Source organism: Rhinolophus ferrumequinum, chromosome 5 (assembly GCF_004115265.2).
Source record: "Rhinolophus ferrumequinum isolate MPI-CBG mRhiFer1 chromosome 5, mRhiFer1_v1.p, whole genome shotgun sequence".
NCBI lineage: Eukaryota > Metazoa > Chordata > Mammalia > Chiroptera > Rhinolophidae > Rhinolophus > Rhinolophus ferrumequinum.
Window position 1 is genome coordinate 29,715,772 of NC_046288.1, and position 22,789 is coordinate 29,738,560.

Genomic DNA, 22,789 nt, shown 5'->3' on the forward strand with positions numbered 1-22,789 from the left:
ATCAATTCCTAAAAAGGTACAGTAACAACATCTCCATATATACGGGGGCACCATTCTACCAAGATATAAAATATTTCTGTGAAAAGCAGCTGAATCCTTCACCAACTAGGAAATTCCATATTGATAGTTCAAAGAACTATATTCACACCAATTTATGATGGCATTCTGAAGTTTTACTAAGTAACTTAAAAAAAAAAAAGACATTACCCTTGAATGAATATTAGTTTCCGTGATTTCTTTCCCCAAAAGTTCTAATTCTAAAATACATTTTTGACTACTTTAAGGGATACATATGGCATTTTTTAATGGAAAATTTCTTACCTTTAAAGTGAAAAAAAAAAGATTTTATGTTTTGGGTTCATGATCATTAGCATACAAACAAAAGAAAAAAGTCATCTCAGTGTCCAATATATAGAAAATTCTGACTTTTAATGAGAATCTCCTATATGTCAGAATATTTTTATCTACAAATAAAGAAAATTTTACTTAAAGTATTTTAAGCAATCAGAAAACATAAAAGTTTGCCTTACAAGAGGTCCTGAGGTAGGGTGATTCCTGGGTTAATTAGTACATCATCAACTACCCAGTTTTTCCATCTTTCCCTATCCTGCCATTCCTGGTGTACAAACTCTGTCTTCAGATTAGCTTCTTTGATTGTTCCAAAATGACTGTACCAATTCCAGCACCACAGACAGATACAACAAATTGTATCTTCACACATGTCTTTCTTAGGAGAAGGCAAACATCTTTTGTGGAAGCCCTCTGGTACATTTAACTACAGTTTTCAGTGGCTAGAATTGAATTAAATGCCCATGTAAAAATCATTCATAGGTAAGAACAGAACCTCATGTATGTCTTTGTCCCACTATGTCAACCTTTGTGACTGGGGCCAGCCTCTTCTGAAGCACATGTTTAAGAAAAGTGTGGGTTTATGAATAATACTAAGGTCCTATGAAAAAAATAAAAGGGGAAGTCCTTAAAATAAAAGAGGAAGGGGAAATAGATGTACAGGCAACCCACATTGCTGAATTCTCCGTCTCAGACCTTCCTCTTCCCACATTCCCTAGTAACAGTCTTCCACTGGTTTCTTTTACTTTATATTAATTTGCATTAACAGTTTGTGTTTACTTTCTCTTATTGTAATCTGTTTGCCTAGAGATTACTTCTGCATTGTTTTGGCCTCTTAATGTTTTTGGAAAGGTACAGTCCTTCATTCTCCGAATAGTAGACTCTCCAACCATTTCTTGAATAAATCACTAAAATGGGTGTGGACTGAGTTGTCAGACAAAACACAGGATTCTCTGTTAAATTCAAATTTCACATAAACAACTATTTTTTTTAATGTGTGTCCCAAATGTTAATTGAGACATACCTAAAACTGAAAACTTACTGTTTATTTGAAATTAAAATTTAAATGACAATCTTGTATTTTTATTTGCTAAATCTGGCAACTCTAGGTGTGGGGCAAATATCTTTCTCCAGGTCCATGTAGTTACATGGATTTACACCCTCCGGCCTCACTTCTGCACTCTACCCCTCTATACTCAGCTCTAGCTGAGTATAGGCACTGGCCCAGGCATGGCTAAATACTATATTCTACTGCCTTGACTCTAATAATTGGTTAATGGTGTGAAAATTGCCTAAATCATGCCAGTCGAACTATGACCAGGACTGTTTTATTTGGAGCTACTAGGAAAGGGAAGTTCTCTTTACTAGGTTCAAAACTAGAAGAATACAACACTGCAGCTACTTGGAGCTAGCACTGAGATAGCTGTTGGTCTATGTTTAGCGCAAGAAGAAAAAAGTGAAGATTACTAATGGAGAAAATAGTTTATGCTCCTATGATGACTTTGAACCTCTGAATCCAACCATCCCTTAAACCTTGGTCTTTTCAGTTTCATTAAGTCAATAAATTATCACCACCTCATTTTCTTTTTTATTTGTTTTTCAAAAATGTTTTGCTTAACACAGATTGATCTTGGTTCCTAACAACTAAAATTAAAAGAAACTGATTAATAAACCTATCCATACTTTTTCTGCTATAGTCATCAATTGTCCTCATTTCACTCCCAGTCTTTTTTAACAAACTATTCTCAGGCTATACCATCCTTATATAGTGATGGACGGAGAACTGATGGTGGGTGGTGAACACACAATGCAATATACAGATGATGTATCATGGAAACATACACTTGAAACCTATATAATTTTATTAACCATTGTTGCCCCAATAAATTTAATAAATAAAATAGTTGAGTATAAAAAAAGACAATATATTCTGTTTAATCTCCCAAATTAATTATTTGATTCTCTTTATATTTTAAATGAAGAGATTTTTTACTAGTGATCTGTTTTCTAGTTTGTTTCTCCTGTTGCTCTTATTCAGCTAAAATCATACAGTCTAGAAGACACTACAGTTTTTTTTTTTCCAAATTTTGCTACTCTGTACATTTAACAGCATTTTAATCAACATTTATGTCCTCTTGATTAAATTATATTCTTTCCTTTTTTAAGGGCAAATCATTCACTTATTGTTCAAAGGTCTCAAGACTACATCTGGATTTCTGTTGCACAATTTAAATGTTTTACTTTTTTGATAAAGCAGAGTAGAATAGAAAAAAAAACAATCAGTTTCTAGTAATATCTACATCTCTAGTCAGAATTAAGTCTTGTACAGACAGGTTACGTGGAAATAAAAGCCTGTTACAATAAGCAAAGCTTAAACCAGAGTGCCTACTTTTCCAGCCAGGAAAAGTTCATCTCTACAGGAGGAATGATGTGCTTTGTGAAATCGCTGTGAGGTCACAGGCATGACATTGGAAGTATATTCTCCTATTCCGCATTAAGCATTTTGGTGAATTGCAAACATCAGTTTATCTGCAACCATGCTGGTAACCTTTAATTGATATTTCAATCAGGTGAAAAACAAATTAAGAAATCCCTAAACTGATGTTCTCTGATTTACATTGTTAAAAGTTACTCAGTTCATTAACATGTAAATCTGGCTAAGAATTACATTTGAGTCTCCTGGCTCAGATTTTGGTTAATAGTCACAATCTTTCAGAAATGCAAGCTCTTACTAGTCAATAATGTGTCATCTAGGGTACATTCAGGCATCAGCTGCCACTAACGAATAGATAGGTATATTGCCTCGGTGCTTTGGAAAGACGTTATAATCTACGACACTATTAGCAGACAAAAAATCATCTGTTACTGGACAGCATAAGCATAGTAGAGCAAGACAAAACATATATTCACATGTTGGCTTGTTTAAACTTCAAGCCCTCAATCCTATTCCAATGGTTCTTAATACCAAAAATTCAAGCTCCAGGAGGGCTCAGTTTAATTTGTATTCCAAACCAAGTAGTAGTACACTTCACTACTACTCAGGCTGAATTGATACAGATTTCAAGACCAAGTCCAGAAGACAGTTATAATATAATACCCTACAAGGTCTGAAAAGTAATTACTTAGATACATAGCTGGTCCTTCAGAGCTTTTAACCTATAACATGGTTTTTGATGAAATTTATTTAATGTATTCACAGTAACAGTGATTTACAGATCAAATATTTGAATACTCACACTTATCTGGGATTTCATTTTTGCTAACAGAAATAGGAAGAGCAGGACTCAAAAAAAAAAAAAAGTCTTCCCACACACCATCACTTCTGAAAGCAGCATAGAGGAGCAGTCGAAGGTAAAACACTGGTGAAATAGGTCAAGACTAACCCCAAAATTAAATCTATATTATTATCATCAGTGACAGTACCACAAGCATGTCCTTCATAATTAGTAATCATTCCTAAGAATTTTCATTTGGCACTAGGTGTCGTGTTTTAGAGAAAACACTCTGGGATGTTTTGAATCAGACTTGGTTTTGTTAGCTGAGTACCAGGAGAAACTGTTTTTTGGGGGTTTATAACAATAGAATTTATTCTTTCACAGTTCAGGAGAAACTTTTTCAAAGCAAAAAGAACGCAAAATCACAAAACAAATTAAAACTTTAGAAAATATTTGCAATATATATCACAAAATTATATCACAATCATTTAATTGATAAAGAGCTCTTAAAAACTGGAAAGAGAAATACCAAATACCAATGGGGAAAAGATGTGAACAGAGAGTTCAAAGAAAAAACAGATGTCTTTCAATATATAAGAAAAAGGTGACCTTCACTCATAAGAGAAAGGAGAAATTTTAAAGTAGGGGGAGGGGAAGTGAAGGAAATAGACCAGAAAAAAATTCTGAATCATCATCTAAACCAACAAAGCGCTGATAGCTCCAAATACTAGGTCAGACATTGAAAGGACTGATACAGGCTCAAGTGGTTTATGAAACCTATAAAAAGATTACATCAGCAAAGACCTCATTAACCTGTAAAGTTCAAAAACTAAAACAAGGAGCAACATTTTAGCTTAAAACCTTATCTCAAGAGAACTATATACTCTTCACATGAATAAACACATATGAAACCAAACATTTTTAAAAGCTCCAACACCCCATATATAAAGAAAAAAAATTATTTTAGAAGACCGAATCAATCCATGGAATCACTAAAAGACAGCACAATCTAGATCTCCCCTCCACATTAACCATCCCATGAAGACCAAGGGAGAGCAGACCTTCTAGAAACCATGCACCAGCTGGTTCCTGCAAAATTCTATGTCAATTCTTTGTAGAACAGCAGTTTCCCATTCCTTGTGTCTCTCCTTATCATGCAGGACGAAAGCCTAGCTGTGCTATTCTATTATACTTATTTGTCACCCATCTGCAATGTGATACTGTACAGATAAGTAAAAAGCACGTTATCTAGTTCCCTTTCCCCCAGGAGGTTGAGGCTCAGGTACAGCATCAATTCTCCCATGTATGCAGTCTTTATTTAGGCTGACTCAGTGACTTGAACAAGCTTAATCATGTGATCAGGTTTGTTGCTAGCTACATAATGCCCCCACGCCTGTAAACAGAGCTGCTCTAGTTCCATTGTGTATTGTTCAGTGTAGTCCAGAGGGCTAGATATTCTCTGCTTCCAGACTTTGCCATGAATTTTCTTTAGATATTCTAGATCACTTCCCAGTTTCACAGCTATGTCATCATAACCTTGTCTATTTTTAGTAATAAGCTCAAGACAACGTAAACAAGTGAACTGGGAAGGTGCAGCTGGAGAAGCAAAAGTGTCTCCTGGCATAGTCACCATGGGTGTCCCCACCCAGAGGACTCCCATCCCTGTAGTGTGCCCATTACAGAGTGGAGTGCCCAGGCAGACGTCAGCCAGCTGGCCTCTCCTGACATGTTCCTCTGTAGGAGTAACAGATGAAAAAATGAGGTGGTTCTGGGGAGGACCCATGTTTTGTGCATACTGTCGAATATTAGGTTCTCCTGCTGATTGATAGGAAATGCAACAGCCGCAGCACACTATTGGGAACACACTTCAGAATATTTGCCCACATCTGCAAAGTAGAAGGGTCAATTTTAGATAACTGATTAAAGTTACAGTACACAATGGCATCTTCTGGTACCCCGTACTTAGAATGTGTGGTTACAATAACGGTACAGGGAACCTCCTCTCCAGTGGCAGCCTTACTGTTGATCTGAGTAGTTGCCAGTCGGTTGCTAAAACTGAATCCATTAATTGTTATCTGATTTTGCCCTCTGTTAAACATTTCAATACTGCTTCTGCAATAGTATTCATAGGAATAACTGCCATATTAAGAGCTGAACTACTGTTGTCTGTATTGTCTCCTCCATCAGGATGTTTCATCTTGACAATTTTCGCATCTGGTTGACCATCAAGAAATGCTTGGAGGTCAATGCCATTCAGAACAATCCAATTGTCATAAATATGCCCACTGGACTTAAAATCAATGACTTCCTTTTTCTCCAAATGAGGGAACATATTAGCATGATCACCAATAAAGAAAGTATGGGGCATATAAACCAGTTTCTCAGAATACTGCCCAGAAACTTTAGCTGGTGAAGTTTCCTGATCAGTGATGATATAATCCATGAAAAGTGCGCCACTAGTCGCTGGATATCCCAGCCACAATGCATGAATAGGAGCTGGCCTGAGAGCAAACAGTTTATTTCAAATACCCTTGGTATAACCATTCAGATTTACAATGATGTGTATACCGTCCTGATGGATGCGATCAGCTGCTTTTCCATTGTGTGGAATCTGAGAAAGATCAACGAAATGATTTGCTTCTGTCATCACCTTCACTTGAAAGTTTGTGCCATCATCTGTGCTCAGGGCATAACAGAATACCTCAAATTTATCAGGATTGCGCATGCCTGGGATAGACTGCATAAGGGGAGAAGTAGGATAATTCCCAAAGTCAGAACTCACATATCCTACAGGTAGTCAACCATCACTGAGCTTCAAGACCTTTGATGTTGACAAGGTGGTTTATGAAGAACATTAATCTTATCCAAGCAGAGGTTCCCATAACTCTCAGCAATAGCCTTCGTGAAGCCATGAAAAAGACAATATAGCATACTATGGTGAGGATGCACAGACAGCAACCTATTCTTCTCTAACTGGTCGACGATGATACTAACCAACTTCTCCATTCGCTCATCACAGTCTGTCCAATCACAGACAATCTGCAGGCGATGAGCCAAGTTATTTATAATAAGCATCAGGAAAATCAGGTTAAAGTTTCAGAGCAGTGTAGTAAGAAGCTATTGCTTCTGAAATATTTTCTGAATCCTGGTGACTGGAAGCCAGCTTGCTGTGGGTCTCTGCAAATGCTGGGTCAATCTGAATAACACGAGTGTGACACTGCAAGGCTCGCTGAACATCCTGTGTCACCTTTAGCATGTTTCCCACATTAGAGGAGGCATCAGCAAAGGTAGGACTGACTTTGAATAGCCTCCTAATGATGCATCAGAGCTTCCTCTAGTTTTTCCCTGCTGCTGCAGTACACATGCTAAATTTGAATGGGTAGCGGCCAACTCTGGGAAGACTTCTAATGCTCCATGATACAAGCAAACTGCTTTTCCCTGTTCTCATTTGATATTGGCGAGGTTATTTAGAAAGTGTGCAAGGGTGGGACACGGCTAGAGAGCTGTATTATAATAATGTGCCTCGGCCACACTGGCCTTCTCTTTGAGAGCATTGGCTAGGTTGCCCTAAGCATCAGGGAAATGTGGTCACGATTCAATAGCTCGCCTATAGGGGTCCATTGCCAGATCTATCAGCCCTGCTCACAGCATACACAAGCCAGGGAGCTGTGCACTACTGCAGAATTTGGACTCAAGCTTAGAGCACAAATGTAAGCTGCCACAGCTCTGTCAAAAACGCGTACCTCTTTCAAGACATTTCCTAAATTGACATTGGCATCCAGAAATTTGAGATCAAGGGTGACAACCTTTTCAAAGTAATGAATTGCAAGCCAAATTTCCTTTTGCACAATGAAAATACAGCCACGATTACTCCAAGCTACTGCAAAATTCAGTTGTGTCTCAATTACTTTCAAATAATATGCCATATTTTTCATCATATGTCTTTTTGGTGCATTCCTTGCTGGAAGAGGAGGTGTGTGTCTGCCATAGATCCAGGTCTCAAGCTTCCTACAGAGAGGCACCTTACTCATGGAACAGGAGGTTTTACCCACCTGACACTTTCTTCCAAGTGACCCAGGGTTTTGAGCAGGTTTCCCTGGTCACTGTGAACACAGAGCAAATCGGGATTGTACTGAAGCGTAGAGATGTAAGCTTGTACTGCCACTTCCACGTCACCTGTTGCTACCAAAGCAGCTGCCGGGTTAATATAACTATCGATGAAATCTGGTTTGAAACACAATGCCTGCTGGTAATGCTCAACTGCTTTCCTACAATTGTCCTCTTTCCTTGTGCACATTCTCCAAATTCAAATAGGCTCCTGTCAGATGGGTTTCTGTTTAATTGCCAGAGTGCTAAAGTGAGTAGATCTGTCCAGGCTTCAACACTGAAAGTATATAGATGAAAATATTAAAAGCCCACCAGTATTGTCTGGCTCTTGTCTCCAGAGCTACAGGCAGTGTCTTCCAGTTGCCTCAAAAATCTCCTGCCTGATATTCTCAGTGTGTCAACTCAGCTAACCCTTGGAATGAAAGCACACTTTTCATTGGATCTGTGCTGTCAGCCACGTTGCTCACAGAAGACGCCATTTGGAACTTCTTGAGAGAGTGTGAGAAGGGGGTGATTGAGTCCTGCTGTCACCACTACTGGCAAGACAGTTTCTAGAGATACTAGTAAGAGGTCAGCAGCTGGACAAGAGCTTTGGCAGGCTTGAGCAGCAGTAGCAGTTAAACTTCCAATCTCAGGAACCCTGGTTGGCTATCTACCTCCCAGTCTTAAATTATATTCTTTCTTACTTATGGTTTTTATAGTTCAGCTCTAAGTTGAAAAGCAGAGGAAGAGGTCCCATGCCCAATTTACTAGATTACATTCTAGTAAACTCACACTGCTAAAAGTTAAAGTTTTCTAAGTAAGCTCAATTGCGTAAAAGAAAGGTAAGGTTCCATTTTACAGCTGTCAATTTCAAAGTGAAGTTATTTCCATCAGTTGTTTCTTACATGCTACTATTAACATATATTATGTATTAAGGGTAAAAGATTTCTTTACCTTAAACTTCCCCAGAAATTACTTAAGCATACTAAATTTTCCCCCAAAGGCATATTTAAATAATTTAATAAAAATGTAAACAAGTTCTTATAGCCAAACTATGAATACTAACATTTGTCATTTATTCTTTCCGATAAATATTTAAAGAACAGGGCCAATTGACCTGGCAATGTTCTAAGCAGCTGGGAGTACACAAGGCAGACATGGCGCCTCCCACACAGAACTCTTTCCAGTGATAAAAATGACGAAGCAGGGTAAGAAGAATTAAACAGAATGAGGGGAGGAAGAGTGACAAGTTGAGGAATGTACAGTTTCAAATAAGGTGTTCAAAAAAAGGCAGAAAATACAGGTCTTGCGAAATAATGGAATAAGCCACATGAATATCAAAGATATAGATGGGTAAGATATAAAGGAACTTTGTGTGTGTGTGTGTGTGTGTGTGTGTGTGTGTGTGTAAACTTTTTATTCAAATTTATAGTGTAGATCTTTCGGAATGACTATATAATATAACATAAAGAAAATCAAAGTAGTTCAAGAGTTTGGTTGCCAGACTTTCTAAAATGGCCGCACAAAGATCCCTGGAGCCAGTGAATGTGATGAGGTATCACTCCTATGATTATGTCCGATGGCACAGTTGACCAGGAATGATAGAGGTATTATCCCGGTGTGCCTGATATGATTTCATCAACCATTAAAAGCAGGGCGCTTTCTCTGGTGGGTTGCAGAAAGCAGTGTCAGAAATTGAACCATGAGAAGGCTATGATGTGACACTGCTGGCTCTGAAGATGCGGGGAGCTTGTGCAAGGACCAGAGAGAGGCATCTATTAATAGTTGCTGAGAGTGAACCCCAGACAACAGCCAGCAAGGAAACGGGGACCTCAGGCCTACAACAACAAAGACTTGAATTCTGCCAACAACCTGATGGAACTGGAAGTGGTTTCTTTCCCAAAGCCTCCAAATAAGAGTTCAACCTGACTAGAACTCTGATTTTGGCCTTTAGATATTCTAAGCATAGGACCCAGTCCAGTCACCTGAATTCTGAATTACAGAACTGTGAGCTAATAAATTAAGTGTTGTTTTAAGGCACTAAGTTCTTGGTTATTTGCTATGTAGCAACGGACAAATAATACAAAGAGAACAAAGCTTGAGCCTCACCTCTGCAATGATCCATCTGTATGATTTGGAGAAAGATGCCAAACTTATCTGAGCCTCAGTTTTCTTATCTGTAAAATAAATGTGCTATGCTACAGGATCACTAAAATCTTCCTCCTGGCTAAATTTCCATAATTAATAATTGGGCCATAATTTCACTAATTTAAATTATTAAAGGTGCTTATTGTTGTTACAGTTTTTTTGATCATATATGATTGATATATATAATTTATTAGGATGGTGCAAAAGTAATTGTGGTTTAAAAGTTTAAAAATAATTGCAAAAACTGCAATTACTTTTGCACCAAACTAGTATTTGTTGCTAAACCCTTGAAGGATACAATTCACAATTAAAATATTTTTACGAATAAAATGTGCTACACTACAAGAGAACCTACACTATGATATAAAATACTTCATGACAATGTAGAATTCTAGTAATTTATCACAGTGATACATAATCTTCTCATTCACCATTTAAAGAAGAGCACCGAGTATCCATAAAGTCTGGAGGCATCATCAAATACACATAATGTTGCCAAAGACGTTTTCAGTCTCTTTGAAAAATAAAATGTTGTCATTTTTCCAGATTTATAGAGAACCTATAAAAAGTTGAGTCAACATGACATTTTGATTATTTAAGTCTTTACATATCCACAACACAGACCAGAATTTTATCCTCAGGGATTAAAAGTTCATTTTATGCCTTTTTGTTGGATGCAATAAAATTTTAATTATGCAACCTCCGATAAATTGTTACTGAAATAGAGTTATAAAAACATGGAATTAAAAATGCATACTAGCATAACACAATATTGAAGAAGTGGTCATTCTGCATTTTTTTAAAAAATCTAAAGTGGTATGCTCATTTGGATAATACTGACTAAATAGTTTTGACTTATGTTCAAACGGAAGGTCAGTTTTTATAATTATATAATATATTCTCAATATATTTAAGCTATAGTAACTACTGCAAATTTAAGACAAATTTATGGCACAACAATATTTGCTATCAAATATTATGAATGGAATAGTGTAATTCCTAACCCACAAATGTCAATATCCAAGTTAAATTTAATAACATAGCATTTTTTTGCATTCAAATAAAATTGTTGAGTCAATCTGAAAGTGAATTTCCACTAACTACACGTTGCTGAAATGAAACTATTCTTAGTCTAAGGAATAAAATATGCCAGAGGAAAGAGACAGTTATATTTACATTTTGCCCATATAAATACATGCCTATAATACATTCTCCCAGATAGTACTGATCATATGGAAGCAAAAAATATTGGGAGTATTTTTAGATCTTCTATTTTTTAAAAAAACATATGGAATACAAACAGCTTTATTAGCTGTTTTAATGTTTTATCTTCTAATTCTAACATTTGTCAGTTCTGGGTTGATACTGACTGATTTTTTTTTTCATTTTGCATTTTCCTGCTTCTTTACATTCTTGGTAATTTTAATCAGATGTCTGACATAGAAAGTTTTACCTTGTTGGCTGTTGGATGTATCTGTATTCCTGTAAATATTCTTGAGCTTTGTTCTTGGATGCAGTTAAATTAATTGAGAACAGTTTGGTCCTTTCAGGTCTTACTTTTAAGATATATTAATCAGGATCAGAGTGAGGCTCATCTAGAGCTAATAATTCAGACCAACTGGGGCAAGACCCCTGTGTGTGCTTCTCCAATGCTGGGCGAATCATGAGATATTCCAGTCTGCTTAGGAGGAATAAGCCCTTTTCCCAGTCCAACGGAAGTCAGGCACTGTGACCTCTAGGTCTCTCAGGTGGTTCTTTTTCAAGCTTTGCATAGTTTCCTCACATGAATGTGCAGACCAGGACTCAGCTAAATACTAGAGGATAACCACTACAAATGTGCAGAGCTCTGTCTGTCTGTAGCTTTCTCTTCTCTCATACTCAGCCCTGTGAACTCTGGCCACCTTCATCTCCCAGTGTCTTAGCTCTGGCTTCTCAACTCTGAGTGTCTGCCAGGCTTAGCCTGAGTTCTCCCTCCCTCGCATTCAGACTGGAAACCCTCCAGGCAATAAACTGGGGTAATGATGAGGCTCACCTCATTTATTTCTCATTTTTAGGGACCAGTGCCCATTGCCAGATACCCAGTGTTTGCAAACTATTATTTCACATATTTTGTCCATTTCTGGTATTTTAAAGCAGAAGGGTAAATCCAGTCTTTATTATTTCATCTTGGCCAGAAGCAGAAGTTCACTTAATTGGATTTTGCTAAGAGCATATGGTGGTTTAGAAGCTTGGGTTTATCAGCATGCTATCCTGTAACATGACTTAGAATTTTCTATAGGCATTCACCTTTCCCTAAATGACTTTCTAGACACATTTACTTGGACTTGTGGAAGTTAGCTAGTTGTGAAATGTTCAGTGTAAAAACTCTGACATTGTTCTTTTAATTAAAAAAAAATCATACATTTATGAGCTATGAAATCTCCTTGAAAATGTCCTTGCAACACAGAGTATCATATGCAAGGGAGAACAATTTAAGGTTGAATAGTATTTAGTAAACCTCCAAAAAAAAAAATTTCTATTCACCTTTCTCAGAAAAGAATGTGAACTTCTTTATTCACTGAGAGCTGGCTGAACCAAAAGATACTGTAAAAGTGTTTACAGAAAGAAACTGTCTTCCAAGAGTAGCCAAAAGGAAAAACAAACAAACAAACAAACAAAAAAAAACAGCTGCTTGCTACTTAACAAAAACATGGAGAGAATTCAAAAAATTAAAACCTTAGCAAACATAGGTATTGCTTTACAGTCTAAAGGACACAATGTTTGAAATCTTCACTGAAAATGTTTTGCACTAAGTTTTTTAGAGAATTGCCAACTCGGCTTTTAAAAATCACGTTTAGATGAAGAAAATTGGGGGTGTACTTCAGGAAGTCATGTTACAGAGGTGAAGGCAAGAAGTAAGTTCTATAAATCAAGGTTCACCGTGGCCCCTAAAATCAACAACAGGCAGAATGAAACTGCTCACTCAAAAAGGAATCATTTTGTGGTAAGTGAAGGAAGGTGAAACAAAGGCAATTCATGGTGCATTAGGTCTTATTATATCTAAGTTCATCTTTCTAGATTTTAAAGATCTTTTTGCATTTTTAGCACAAGAAACCCAAATTTAATATATTTACCTCAAACTGAGGAGTTACATATTGGTTAGATTAACACAGATGTAGTGAAGACATTTAACCACTATCATTAAATAAATATTGTTATTTTCTTCAAATATCAGAGGGAAACCCAAACTATAACTAGTAAGTCTATTTCTAAGTGAATGTCAGTTTATTTCATCTCAATTAACAGAGATCTAATAGATTGGTAACACAAGGAGAATCCTCATATATGAAAATGTTAGAATTACTAGAAAAGGTTCATTAGCTCCTTTCCTCCTGCCATCCCCATTCCCTCCCTTTTTCCTTTTTTTCCTCCCTCCTCCATTCCTTGCTCCCCTCACTCCTTTTCATTTTTTCCCTTCCTCTCTTCCTTAATGCCTTCGTCCCATCTATTTCCAAACATTTCTTGAGCACCTTTTCAGCACAGAATATGATCTAGCTTCTAAGAATAAAAGATAAGTAAGTCCAGTGCCTGTCATTGAGGATGCCACAGCTGAATAGGAGAGAAAGATCTATAAACAGATACTTTCATTCCAGGTAAGTATGTAACTGAAGAAGAATCAAGTTATTCCACCTGGAAAAATCTAGAAAGTTTCAACAGAGGAGGTGACATATGAGTTGGATATTAAAAGATTCACAAAAGTTAGACATGTGGAGAAATAGGGAGGCAATGGACACACATGTGCAGAAGACCTGGAAAAATACTGACATATTGGGGAAATAGAACTTCAAAGAGGATGGAGCAAAAAGTAAGTGAAGATTTGTGTTGAGGGATGTGGTCAACAAGGGAGGCTGAGGCGAGATCATGAAGAATCTTAAATATTCTATAGACAGGCTTAGGGCTGATTCTCCTGGGGCAGTTCTGTATCATGTTTGTTATCCCGGCATAAATATTAGCAGTATTTTCTTTCATTTTCGTATGTCTCCTCGTTTGAACAGTGAATTAAGTGGTCATCCTTCTTCTGATAGGTCTCTCAGTCTCAGAATGTGATTTCTAGAAGGCAGGGATGACTCGAATTCTCTTTTGCGCACCTGTGTTCAGTGGAACAGACTGACTGCCTAACAGGGCTTCCATGTTCTTTTTGCAGTGACGGTCTTTCCTGGTTGTGGGGACAGGAGTGGTGAATTTGTACACAAGGGGTCCAATCTCCTTGTGGTGCCTACCCCCACAGAAGCCGGAACTACCTGCCCCAGTGTACTTGCAGCTAGGATTCCAGGTGAGAATCTGGTTAAGCCAATTTGATGCCCTCATGTGAGGTTTGGAATTCAGACGTGGCTAATGTGGTTGGGGAGACACTGGAGACGTGTTTTCTTTAGCAGCATCCTAGGTCTAGTCGTGAGCTGTGTGGATGCTGAGAGGAAAGTGTCGTAGTAGGAATGGCAGCTTGTTATCTTCAGAAATCATCCTCGGTGGCAAGTTCTTGGAGTCAACAGGTCCGGCAGCAGCTTGCTCATTTCCCCCCTCTGTGACTAGAGCCGCAATAGCAGCTGCCCCGGTGGGCCAGGCTGCTGTATCCTTCTGGGAACTGGTCCTGGAGCCCATGCCTAGGGGCCACTCCTCCAATCCTTCCAACAATTTAATGTGCACTTAATTATTTATATTAAATCCTTTCAAGCTTAAAATAGCTAGTGTGGTTTCAATTTCCTGGAACTGAACCTTGACATATATATGGTAAGTTATTTAACAACACTGGACCTGAAATCCATAGCCGTATAATAAGAGGGTAGAGCTAGTCAATGGCCTGAAAGATTTCTTCTATTTCTAGAATACTGCTTCTGTGATTCTACACTTTTGTGGAGTTTGCCTGACACCTCTGTTGGTCTCTCCTGCATCCCTCAGAAACTGCTGCCAATCTGGCCTCTAGCTTATATTGCCATATAACTGTTTCTCAAAGATCACTATTAATATACTTTTAGTCATTGGAAAATGCAGCAAAAGCCATAGGATGTATACAAGGCAGGAAAGAGAGGTCACTCATTTATTTAACAAACATTATTGAACATCAATTATGTGCCAAGTGCTCTTAAAAAATATGTTATACACTCCTTAACCTAGTCCAAGGATTGTTTAGACAACATTCCTCAAATTACTCATTTTATCTTTGTCTTGTTTGCAATGTAATAGCTTTCAGTCCCCTCCCTGCAGATACCCTTCTCTACCCCTTTCCATTCCAGGCTTCAGTCAGTATAGCTCCTTCTTTATAGATATTGACCTGAGTCAAATGAGGATTTCTTTTCCTATCTCTCTAGACCACTGTCTCCATTTTTCAGCCAACTTTGCTTTCTTCAATACAGTGAATTGCCACATACTCTTTTCACTGACGCAGTCTTTCAACTCTGCATTTCGTTCTCTCCTCTTAGTTTTCCGTATGTCCCTTTAGGTGGCTCTTCGCTGGATCCAGTGTTGCTGGGAATTACACAAGACCTTTGCTTTGTATACAGACTTCCTTGGACAACTCGTTCAGTCAGAGAGTTTCAACACATTTTTAAACCTGAGCTTACCTATCCTGAGTTACAGAGCATCTCTACCTTCTGTTCCACTGTCTTCTCATTGTTATTATTCTCAAAGCATTAACTTATCTCAACATGATATATCTTTCAACAATATTGTACTTTCTTTCCAGGCAATCAAAACCCTGAAGTTATTTTTACTTTATTTGTCTCATCAGGCCGTTGCCAAATTGTGATAATTCTTGCTACATAATATTCTTAGATTTGCCACTTTATTTGCATTTCTGCATCCAACTTTGTAATGCAGGTTCTATATATTGGTCTATTTCTTCTCTTTAGCTGTTTTATGTCTCCTCTATCATATGTTCAACCACTTAGATTACCTTCTTTAAATGTTACTCCAAGAGCTTTTAGTAGTGCAAATTTCCTTTCTTCATTAAATCTAAACATTTTGGCATTGGCCAAACTTTTCACTACCTAAACTATACATCTCTTATTGCAGCTTCATTTTATTTTCCTCTAGAAGAATTAACCTAATTATTTCTTAAAATTTACTCATTTTTGCCATTTTACTTATTTAATCAGCCTACAATGTTGTCCACCTGAACAAAACATTATCTTAAAAAGTCCTTAAAAACCTTGATGAAAATCTTCCCTGTTTAAGGATCATTTCATCTGACTATAATCAATATATTTAGCAGTCCCAGAGGACTTTCAATTAATGTTCGTAAAGGCAAAACTTCCAAAAAAAAATGTTCAAGGGAAAATTCATGTGTTATATTTTTCCTCTTATTCAATGGACATCTGAGTAAGTTCTCTGTAGAGCAAAGAATAGTCACAGATAACAAAACTCACCACAGCACGCAATTTCATGTAACAACAAAGCTAGGTATATACCACATACTACTTGTTAGGATACAGTTGCACTCACACAAGAATTTGAGAGTTAGTGAAACTTTATCCTATTTGCTTTGGAACTCTTTATTATATTGACTATGGTATTGTAGACAGAGGGGCATAAATAAATGTTCTTAAATGCAGAATACTTTTGTAATTTAAAAAATCTGATAATTAATGATTGCATCCCTTTTTTATAAATGGAAAATGTGCTAAAAAGTAGTCCAATAAGCCTGAAACACAATAAGAAATCAATAAATGTTTGGTAAACAAATAAATGAGTGAACAAATCAGCAGGTAAATGTTGAGGTTAGAAAAAAATGAGGAGATGAATGGATCATAGTGTCAGTGTGAAAAAAGTAGAGCAATGGAAAAGGAAAACAACAGCTAATTGTTAAGTTTCTAATAGTACAAGAAGTGATAATATCAAAGAAAACCTTGACACAAGTTATACTTCCAAGAGTATGGGTACAAGTAAATAAATTAATCTTATCACAATACACACAGAGGCAAACACTGTAATACTATATGATATATTATAGCTTATGGACATATAAAATAGGTAAATCCTTATTATTCCTGGATTCCGTACTTGTGAATTTGCTTATTCACTAAAATTTATTTGTAATTTCCAAGTTAAAACTGCTTTCTCAGTCATCTGCAGGCATGTGCAGAGTTGCAAAAAACACTCAAGTAAGCAAGAATATAAAATAATACAGAATTATGAGTTATGAGAATGAAACACATCAATATTTCCAAATGATGTGGTTGATTTTATAGAAAATCCAAAAGAATCTACAGATAGACTATTAGAATTAATAAATGAATTAAGCATGTAACTGAATACAAACCAAATATAGAAAATTACTTGAATTTGATATACAGTTGACCCTTGAACAATGCAGGGGTTGGGGTGCTGACCCCTGCACAGTTGAAAATCCACGTACAACCTTTGACTTATCAAAAACTTAACTACAGTACCTTGATATCTGTGGAGGTTGGTTCTAGACCACACCTGCATATCAGAATCTGCAGATGCTCAAGTCCCTTATATAAAGTGGCATTAAACAATGTATACAGTGGGCCCTCTGCATCCAGGGATTCCCAATCACAGACTGAAAATATTGTTTGAATCACTGATGTGAAACCTGGGGATACAGAGAACCAACTGTATATTTATTGAAAAAAAATCCACATATAAGTGGATCCATGTAGTGCAAACTCTTGTTGTTCACTGGTTACCTGTATTAACAGCAAACGATGAGAAATGAAATTTATCAAGAAACATTAAGAAAAGCAATACCATTTAAAAAAGTATAAAAACAATATTTTCAGGGAAAAAAATCTAACAAAGATGTGCTAGACCTTTACACTGAAAACTATAAACATTACTTAAAGGTACTGAGCCACAGAGTTGGAGAAAATATTTGCAACATATAGCTGACAAAGCATTCATAACCAGAATATATAAGAACTCCTACAAAGTACTAAGTACTCATACTAAGTACTCCAACAAGAACAAGACAGACATCCATTTTTAAATGTGTCCTTAATTATGTACTTTATAAAAATAACATTCTAATAGCCAATAGGTACATATGAAGGTTCTCAACATTGTTAGACATCAGGAAAAATAAAGCTAGATAAAACATACCTACTTCAATGGCTAAAATGGAAAATGAAACAATTCCAAGAATTGGATAATATTTGAATCATCTGGAACTCTCATACACTTTAAGTGGGAATGTATATCTGTACACGACTTTCTAAACCATTTAGCATTTTCTACTATACTTGAATATATGAAAACCCTATGACACAGCAATTCTATGTAAAACTGAAACAGAAATGAGTGCATATGTTCACCCACCATAATACATGCACAAAAATATTCATAGCTACTTATAATAGGTAAAACTGGAAAATAGAGTGGATGAATAAATTATGGCAAATTGTACAGTGGAATAGTAGAAAGCAATAAAAATGAACAAATTATTACTGCATGCAGCAACATGGATTAACCTTATGGACATAATATTAAGTTTGAAAAAAACAGACAAAAAAGGAATATTATATGATTTAATTTACATTATACATACTAATTTCATGAAAGGGCCAAACCACACGGTGTTAATAGAATTCAGAATGGTGATTACCTTGGTGGGGTACCGACTAGGAGATGGTACAAGGTAAGCTTTTGGGATGCTGGAAATATTCTATAACTTGATATGCATGATGGTTACATTTGTAAAAATTCATTGAGCTGAAAACTTAAGACTTATAAACTTTACTGTATGTATACTATAAATCAAGAAAAAAATACAAAGAAACACAATAAGGTTTAAATATGAATCTATTCTATCATACGCCAATGCCTTGTTTGACACATGAGTATAGAAATGTGAAACATTTGAGAACATCATAAAAATCCCTGAAGAACATAACGTAGCAATCTAAATTGATGCAAACAAATTTATGCAAGAACGGCAAAAAGCCTCCCACAAAGACTGCCTTCTCTCCTCCTAAAAAAAGTGACTTGATAACAAAAACACTTTAAATCAATCCACAAAATTTACTTCTTAAAGAGTGGAATGTCTGGTTAATGTAAGCCTAGCTAGAGTACACAGGACATTTGTCAGATTTTTGCCAAAGAATGCCTATGAGATCATTCTTCAAAAGGACACCCCCCCTCCATATTCCTGACATGATATAAACTACTTTGGTATTTATGTATGCTGAACACTGCTTTAGTGTACTTTATAGGTCTTTAAATAAAACCAGCTGTCATTCTAGCTAACATTAAGGAAAAAAAAAAGAAAAGAAAAGAAACATGGTTTCTCTACAGCACTCTCATGTGCCTTAAGAATCACCTAATTCTTAGGGTCTCCTCTGAGACATTTGACTACAGTAAGTCTGTAATGAGTTTTAGAATCTGCACTTCAAGAAGCACTCCAGGAGATCCTGAATTGTATGATTTGGGTTGTACATTTACAATACACTACTATACACTACAGTATGAACTGTTCATTTTCAGTTGATCTGTTTATTTTAAAAATGTAATGTCTTTTCTCTATGTGATATTAATTAGCTTGGATGATAAGACCTAGTACAATAAACAATAAACTTCATATGTCCTTATCTTATAAAACATAATAAATGTTTTATCTGATATCTAGATTTCATTTTTCTCAGTCACATCAATGTAACAACACTAACCTATTAAATAATCCAAGAAGGAAAGTAACTGAAGTAATGCTTTTCCATATTAGTTAAGAAGTGCTATGTGCATAAAACAATTTCTCATCAGATAAACTATTAATTTTTTATTAATAAGAAAGGTACCTGAGAGAGATTTGGACCAGAGTCATCTAAGTCTGTCAATATAGAATTTCAGGGTTAACTGAATTCAACAAATTTAAAGACCAATGTGCATTATTAAAATAGTGGGGAGAGATTCTAAAGTGAATTTACCTAGGCTGATTGAAAGGCAGAGATTCGGGGGGTGGGGAGTGGATGAGGGGGGCAGGAAGGAAGGAAGGAAGGAAGGAAGGAAGGAAGGAAGGAAGGAAGGAAGGAAGGAAGGAAACAAGGAAGGAAGAAAGAAAAAGCTGAAAAAGACTGAAGAGGCGATAGAGGAATAAATGATCTGTAATTTAAAATGCGATAGCGATAAGATGAAAATCAGAACATTCAGGTTGTGAGAGAGCAAGACCTAAGAACCCATTCACAGAAAGTTGAAGGTAAAATTTAATAAAATAATTTTTACTATTGGAAAAATGATTTCCTAAATAAGAAATTAAAAAACCAAAAACAGTGAACCAGATTAGTATGTTTCTCTGTTATGAGCCTTGGGAAACACCCTTGATTTTTTCACTTCTGCACCCATATAAAATGGAGAAACCATCCATTAGGCCTACCTTGGACCTCAAGCAATTATCGTGCAAATAATGAATTAAGATTAGTGAATTGTTTTGAGTTTCTCAACATATAGTATACAGTTATTTAGAATGTTATGCTCTTTATTTATATTAACTTAAGTTACATGAGTTAACATTTTAATAACATTTAGTATCATGAGCATGAATTAAGAAAATGCTAGAGTGCAAATGTATTATGCAGAAAAGGCCCATGTGAAAAAAAAATATTGCTAAATCTTTCAGTTCAAGAACACAATTACAACCCCTCTCCCGTCCTCACCCCAAATATTGGACACCATTTAAATTTGAAGGCGCTGGAAATACTAAGACCTTGCTTGGTTTAATAATATTGAGGATATGACAGTAATATTGGTGAAATACATAGCACCTACCGAACACTTAAAATGCTAATTGGATGAATATACTCTAATTACTAGTGATTATGTCACTCTGAATGCACATCACTACTTTAACAAACATATCAATGAATTATTGTCATGGGTAAAAATAAAATAGTCCTTCATCTTTAAGAAGCTAGCAAAATTAATAAACTACACTCAAAGATTAAGTATCATCATCATTAGGATTAATTTATATATAATTAATGCATATTTTTATTACAGAACTGTAGGGAGAATTATTCTAAAGGAGGGGGACAGAAAGATGGAACAAATCATTATCCCAACTGTAATGTAGAAACGGTCAGTGTGGCTTGCTAATCTCACTATGTAACTGCCATTGGGTCATGACAGTCCTAATTTTTCTAATCCTTTTTTCATTTGGGGTTAGACTGTTGTAGTTATGGAATCACTCTGACTGCCTTAATGGCATTTGATTTTTATCCATGTACTGTTCACGTATGTGTTACAATCCTAGGGCAATGCCTTTCACACCATAAGTGGATTTTTCCCCCTTGAATGTCCTACTCTCTGACAGTGACTAATAATGCAATCAAGATGAAGCTTAAATTGAACAATATTGCAGCATGCTGAAAAGGATATAGATCCTTGACCGGGAAGTCTGTGGTCTCATCAGATTCTACAGGAGTTAACAAATGTCAAACAGAAATTTCTTTTTTTAACTTTAGTTTTCCTAATTTTGTGACTGCTTGACATAGCAAAGCAGCTTGTACAAATACACTTACTTGCTTCATTTCTTCATGTAATTAAAGACATATTTCATGAAAGACTGAGTAATAAATGTAATTTGTTGAAATGTACAATTTTACACAAATGAATGTACATAATGACAGAAAAGAATGCCACTGGTTTTCTGTATTATGGAAATGCACAACACACACACACACACACACACACACACTCACACATGATTAGAAGAGACTGCAAAATATTTTGCTTATTGGCACCACATAGACTTTCATACCTAAGATATGTTCTTCAGTAATTTTTAATATTAGTATTTAAGATTGCGTAATAAAAATTAACTAATTGAACTATCTACCCAAATATAGTTTAAATATAAATACTAATAAATATCTCAATTTTCCCTCTTTGATATGAAATTTTTACTGTATTTACTATAGTAAAAGATTTTTGAAAATTATCTTTATTTTCCCTTTTTTAATATACATCTCATTAACAACAAATTAATACCATATTCTAGGCACTGTTAATATATTAAGTTAATATATTAACTTAATTAATCCTCACAGCAACTCTATGAAATAGGTGATATTACTGTCTCCATTCTACAGATGAGCAAATGAGCCACAGATACAGTGACTTGCAGAGTCACACACTTAGGCATAAGAGCTGGTGTTTGAGGTCAGGGAATTTGGCTCGAGTCCATCCTCCTAATTCCCATGCTATCCTACTTTTCTGATATATCCTACTTTTCTGAGAGATACACAGTTTGAATTTCTGCAGGTTAAAAAATAATAATTTAAGGGGTGTAAATGGTATAAATCAAACTTCTCAAAAAATCTGCAACATATTATATAAAAATGTAGTGATGCATGAATGAATACAGGGAATCAATGAACATGAAAAAGTTCAAATTCCAAACGCAGATCCACATATGCACATGGATCACACACAGGGAAAAAAGAGATTGGAAGGATATATTCTAAAAAGGATCCCCTTTTTCAATTTTGTTTATTTTTCCCCAAATTTTGATAACTATTATAACTAGAAAAAAATCAGTAAAACCTATTCAAAAGAAAACAAATGAATAAAAAAGGCAAATTTATGGGCAACTTTTAAAGAATGCTTATTTAATGTGTACAGGAATACATACCAACTCCAGGAAGCTTTTGTGGTTTTTAAAAAATATATGACAACACTTTATAAGTACATATATTTTGCACTTTCTCTACTGTACTTTAAATCTGTGTTTGTTTAGCCTCCCCTACTCGTTCTGTAGAGTTGTTAAGGAACTGACCAGATTCATTCTATTTGCATCCACAGTGCCAACACAATATAAGGCCTGGCACTTCGGGAGGCATTCAGTAAATAGTGGTGGAGGAATTTCATTCTTGTAGGAACAAAAAAAGTAAGGACAATACCACATATGAACAAAATTGTTTCAGAGGCTAATATCTACCAGACATGACTTCATAATTGCATAAAGATGTACGTAGCTGTGTGGTCATGAAGAAGGCAGGTTATCA

The 22,789-nt window shown here is 35.9% G+C and overlaps 1 protein-coding gene and 1 pseudogene across 1 annotated transcript in view; both read right to left on the minus strand.

Annotated features, from left to right (window-relative positions):
* ADAMTS3 (ADAM metallopeptidase with thrombospondin type 1 motif 3) overlaps nucleotides 1–22,789 on the minus strand; it is a 253,456-nt gene that overhangs the window by 66,393 nt on the left and 164,274 nt on the right.
* On the minus strand, nucleotides 4,882–8,149 carry LOC117022648 (UDP-N-acetylglucosamine--peptide N-acetylglucosaminyltransferase 110 kDa subunit-like; annotated as a pseudogene).